Consider the following 6259-nt stretch of genomic DNA (forward strand, 5'->3'; position numbering starts at 1 on the left):
GGGAGGCAGAGTGGCATATAGGGGGTTAAAAGGAGTATCAGGGAGGCAGAGTGGCATATAGGGGGTTAAAAGGAGTATCAGGGAGGCAGAGTGGTATATAGGGGGTTAAATAGGAATATCAGGGAGGCAGAGTGGCATATAGGGGGTTAAATAGGAATATCAGGGAGGCAGAGTGGTATATAGGGGGTTAAATAGGAATATCAGGGAGGCAGAGTGGCATATAAGGGGTTTAAATAGGAATATCAGGGAGGCAGAGTGGTATATAAGGGGGTTAAATAGGAATATCAGGGAGGCAGAGTGGCATATAGGGGGTTCAATAGGAATATCAGGGAGGCAGAGTGGTATATAAGGGGGTTAAATCGGAATATCAGGGAGGCAGAGTGGTATATAAGGGGGTTAAATAGGAATATCAGGGAGGCAGAGTGGTATATAAGGGGGTTAAATAGGAATATCAGGGAGGCAGAGTGGCATATAGGGGGTTAAATAGGAATATCAGGGAGGCAGAGTGGTATATAGGGGTTAAATAGGAATATCCGGGAGGCAGAGTGGCATATAGGGGGTTAAATAGGAATATCAGGGAGGCAGAGTGGCATATAGGGGGTTAAATAGGAATATCAGGGAGGCAGAGTGGCATATAGGGGGTTAAATAGGAATATCAGGGAGGCAGAGTGGTATATAGGGGGTTAAATAGGAATATCAGGGAGGCAGAGTGGCATATAGGGGGTTAAATAGGAATATCAGGGAGGCAGAGTGGTATATAGGGGGTTAAATAGGAATATCAGGGAGGCAGAGTGGTATATAAGGGGGTTAAATAGGAATATCAGGGAGGCAGAGTGGTATATAAGGGGGTTAAATAGGAATATCAGGGAGGCAGAGTGGCATATAGGGGGTTAAATAGGAATATCAGGGAGGCAGAGTGGTATATAGGGGTTAAATAGGAATATCAGGGAGGCAGAGTGGCATATAGGGGGTTAAATAGGAATATCAGGGAGGCAGAGTGGCATATAGGGGGTTAAATAGGAATATCAGGGAGGCAGAGTGGCATATAGGGGGTTAAATAGGAATATCAGGGAGGCAGAGTGGTATATAGGGGGTTAAATAGGAATATCAGGGAGGCAGAGTGGCATATAGGGGGTTAAATAGGAATATCAGGGAGGCAGAGTGGTATATAGGGGGTTAAATAGGAATATCAGGGAGGCAGAGTGGCATATAGGGGGTTAAATAGGAATATCAGGGAGGCAGAGTGGTATATAGGGGGTTAAATAGGAATATCAGGGAGGCAGAGTGTTTTTATTAAAAATGAGAAAATAGTTTATGCGTGAATTAATATTTGCTGGTGAAGCTTTTTTCTTATAGGGTAGATTTATGTTTTTTCCTAACGTATTATTAAATCGTAATCATCTTATAATCAGGGCGGTCTTATAATCGAGCAAATACGGTGTTTCAATCTGCGTATTTTATTAAAAAGCAGTAAATTGTGGCTTCAGGAGTCCCGTGTATGAAGACTTTTTTAGTGCACTGATGACTCCCACTCCCATCACATAAGATTCTGTCCTATATTATCTGCCGAGCTCTGATGTCATCTTTAGCCAGCGCACATCGATGCCGAGGGGTTAATATTCTGTCCATTTTATTTATTTCCATAAAACGGCCCCCAAAACCCTCAGCACCGGGCCTGTGATGCTCTTAATCCGGCCCTGCCTCCAGTGTGCTCCATCTGAAATCCAGCGTGTGCCCACAGTGTGCTCCATCTTAAATCCAGCGTGTGCCTGCAGTGTCCTCCAGCTTAAATCCAGCGTGTGCCTCCAGTGTGCTCCATCTTAAATCCGGCGTGTGCCCGCAGTGTGCTCCAGCTTAACTCCAGCGTGTGCCCACAGTGTGCTCCATCTTAAATCCAGCGTGTACCCGCAGTGTGCTCCTGCTTAAATCCAGCGTGTGCCCACAGTGTGCTCCAGCTTAAATCCAGCGTGTGCCCGCAGTGTGCTCCAGCTTAAATCCAGCGTGTGCCCGCAGTGTGCTCCAGCTTAAATCTAGCGTGTGCCCACAGTGTGCTCCAGCTTAAATCCAGCGTGTGCCAGCAGTGTGCTCCAACTTAAATCCGGCGTGTGCCCACAGTGTGCTCCAGTTTAAATCCAGCGTGTGCCCACAGTGTGCCCCAGCTTAAATCCAGCGTGTGCCCACAGTGTTCTCCATCTTAAATCCAGCGTGTGCCTGCAGTGTGCTCCAGTTTAAATCCAGCGTGTGCCCGCAGTGTGCTCCATCTTAAATCCGGCGTGTGCCCGCAGTGTGCTCCAGTTTAAATCCAGCGTGTGCCCGCAGTGTGCTCCATCTTAAATCCAGCGTGTGCCCGCAGTGTGCTCCAACTTAAATCCAGCGTGTGCCAGCAGTGTGCGCCATCTTAAATCCAGCGTGTGCCTGCAGTGTGCTCCAGTTTAAATCCAGTGTGTGCCCACAGTGTGCTCCAGCTTAAATCCAGCGTGTGCCCGCAGTGTGCTCCATCTTAAATCCAGCGTGTGCCCGCAGTGTGCTCCATCTTAAATCCAGCGTGTGCCCGCAGTGTGATTCTGCTTAAATCCAGCGTGTGCCCGCAGTGTGCTCCAGTTTAAATCCGGCGTGTGCCCACAGTGTGCTCCAGCCTTGTGCCGTTTTATGTGGCTGAACTTGGTTTAAATGGTTTGTGGACTCTGTGTTGCGGTTTAAGTAGTTCAGTATTGCTAGAATAACGCTGTATTAATATGCATTATAAAGCTAAAAAGGCCATATTTTCAGTGAAAAAAGAGTGCGGCCCTCTGCAGAAAAACTTGGACACCCCTGACATAGAGCAAAGGATCTGGAGTGTGCCAATGGTTTAAGATTATCGGGGGTGGGTGGATCTTTGAGGGCACTTTTTATTTTTTACTGACCCGGGTCGGGCAGGTTTTCCTTCCCTGTATGCATCTGTCTATTCCAGGGGTGTCCAACCTGCGGCCCTCCAGCTGCTGCAGGACTACATCTCCCATAATGCTCTTTCAGCTAAGGGGCTGGCTGAGGAGTATGGGAATTGTAGTTCTGCAGCAGCTGGAGGGCCGCAGGTTGGACACCCCTGGTCTATTCCCAGGCCTTTCTCCTATTCATCCACCCCCCTAACTTTACCCCTTTCCCTTGCGCTCCCCCACCCCTCGGAAGCTGCCCCTTTCTATTTCGGTATCCACCATGGTGAATTTAACCCTTTGTCTTTGTAGATTTCTCCACACTCTTTAAAGTGTCTTTTAATTACATTTTTTTACATTTCCTACGTGCATATTTGGGTGAAACTTTATTTTTCTTGGATATGAAATTTTTCCTCCATCAAGGAACGTGGATCGGCTTCTGTCTGTAGTTTCTGTAAAGCTTTTAACCCCTTCAATCCCAAGCCCCGGAGCAATTTTGCCATTTTTGCGGTATGTCGGTTAAGCAATATAAATTTTCACTCTGAATCCTCACAAAATTGGGTAAAGTGATGGAAAATCCCCTCCAAGTTTATCAATTCAGGTGTCCTGATTTCAGAAATACCTAATTTCTATAGATTTTCCATACTTTCCCAGCACTTATAGGGAACATACTATAAGGTGTACATTATTCGTAGAATTTTTATTATTTTTCACAGGTTTGGGGGTTGTGAGCGGGGGCAGGAGGGTTATACTGGGTAGATGTTATCTTAGGGCAATGGGATGTAAGATTTTTTTTATATATATTTTATTTTATTTTTTCTTAATTTGTTTACATTTTTTTTTGCATTTAAAAAAAAAATTGTTAGAGGTCCTCTTAGGGACCTCTTGAACATGTTATTAATGCCAGTGATGTCACAATGACATGAACTCACAATGACATCACTTAGCTCACTTTATTGTTTTATTTTTTAATTATTTATTTTATTATTTTAGTGACTTTTTTTTTTTTTTTGTTTTTTCTCAGTTTCATTTTTCAGCATGGGAGGAGGGTGAGAAACATGGTTTCTCCCTGCATCAGATCGGACAGCAGAAAGCTGGCGATGCTGGCTTCTGCTGTCGGGGGGGAGTCCAGGCTGTCAAACGACAGCCTGATCTCCCGTGCAGCAGCAGGGATGTGTCCCTGACGCTGCAAGAAGGGCAGGACGTACCGGTACGTCCATAGGGGATTCTTGGGATGTGTTTTTTGGACGTACCGGTACGTCCATAGGGGACTGAAGGGGCTAATCTAGTATAGCAACCTGTCACTTCGTGTTTTGTTTAGCGCCTCAAACCCTGTTCATTTCTTGTTCTCAGGATGATGCAGAAGTCTGAGTGGGATGTCGGGAACCCGGAAGGAGTTGGCCACTCATCCATGAAAACCCCTCCGTCGCACCCGAACCTTATGTCTCCAGCTGTGGCTGCAGGTTTTGGGAGAGCTCGTGATACAAAAGGCAAGGAGGGGTTTGTGTGCCGCTGGCGCCATATTTCATGAACAACCTTTGCTCGCTATACTCCAGAGTCAGAACGGGGGCTGCAGTGTGATTCTAGAAACAGAAGGCATACCTCATACCCCTGAACGATGACTCTTGGTTTGAGTCTCCTGAGGCACGCGTTCCATTTGCTAGCTAAGGAGTCATACTTGCTATATTACCGTATTTATCGGCGTATAACCTCTCTTCCGGTTATAGTGAATGTTGCTGATTATCCCAACTTACCAAGTGTCCGCCTGCTCAGCTATGTCTGGCGGAACACAACACCCTTCTATAAGAGATCTGTTATTCTGTGATGTAAGCAGAATGCCTCCGTTGTGGCTGTCGCCCGTTTTATGCCAAATCCTGCTAATATTTAATAACCAACCACAATTGTGACAAAACACATCCAGCAATACAACAATAAATGTATTTGATTCCAGAATACAGTTGAATTATGTAAAGACGAATACCAAGAGGCGGTATGATTTTAATAATACCTCTGGCGGTAAAAACAATATATCGAAAAGGTTACCATAACAACAATAGACAACAATTATATTCTAAGCACATGGCGCTCACGTTTGTGCTTAACTTTAGAGAGTATCGGCGTATCAAAGACTCCTTTGATGTTCAGTGTCCAAAATGGGTCCTGATTCCAGGTCTATATAGAAGACTTTTTCATTTTTTTTATTTCAGTTACAATACTAGACACGAAACTAGTCCTCGCTTCTTGGCACTAAACTAGCCCAAGATGGAAGAGCAGCTTCCTACTTCATGCTTTTTCTCTGGCAAACTTTCACAGCTCCCGTAGCTTCTGCCAGCATGGCTTCCTTCTCCTCCTTTATCTCCGGTGTTTCCTGCTGACCCCGGCGTCAGTGTGCAGTCCTGGCCGCGTCCCGCAAGGGAAGGCTCCGGTTAGCCGGAGCCGAGGAGTTCCCGTGGCTTAGCCCACATGGCTTTTCATGTAGGCAGCCATTATCCATGGTCTTAGATAAACAGATGCACACGTCATCACTCATTCTCTAGTGCAGGGGTGTCCAACCTGCGGCCCTCCAGCTGCTGTAGGCCTACATCTCCCATACTCCTCTGCCAGGTCCTTAGCTGAAAGAGCATTATGGGAGATGTAGTCCTGCAGCAGCTGGAGGGCCTCAGGTTGGACGCCCCTGCTCTAGTGCTACCTGGTGGTTGAGGTAATGCACTTCTTAACCAATAGAAGAAATTGATATTGTGATGTATGCCGCAGTTAGAGGAGTGCTTCAGCCAAAGGGAGGTACAGATATTGCGTCTGTGACGTAAATAATAATGGACGACGCAATCCATGTCCACCGCATCACAGCCTCTGTAATTGAATCATTTCCAGCTTTCAAAGCTTTGGCAGGCGCGTTCTCGTTAAGCTTTTGTCAAGTCGATAAAATGACCCCTCTCAGGCCCAGCATGCGCAGAGGATATTCGAGGCTATCGGCATTATCCAGGGCAAATCCAGAAGTTTGGGTCTTCGTTGGCCTGAGGTTGAGAGTTGTACCATTTCACACGTAGCTTTTTTTTGGATGTATTTTAGTGAGAAACGATCAGAAGGGGGGGGATGCTGTAATAAGAAATATCTGATACGAATGAGGGGGCTTTCCTGTAATTATTGTAAATCAGGTCATAGGATCTTGTCCTTGTCTCTCAATGTGATTTAAGACAATTCTAGATGTCTTTTTTTTTTTAAATTGATCATGCTTGCAGCTGGGCAGGGTTGGGGTGATAGAATTACAAACTTTTTTTTGGTGCCTTAATAGTTTTTTCCTCATTTTTTGCGTAGGAAGAGATTATCGAAGCCATCCAGTGAGGGCAGAC

This window comes from Spea bombifrons, chromosome 11, assembly GCF_027358695.1.
Source record: "Spea bombifrons isolate aSpeBom1 chromosome 11, aSpeBom1.2.pri, whole genome shotgun sequence".
In the NCBI taxonomy this organism is placed as follows: domain Eukaryota; kingdom Metazoa; phylum Chordata; class Amphibia; order Anura; family Pelobatidae; genus Spea; species Spea bombifrons.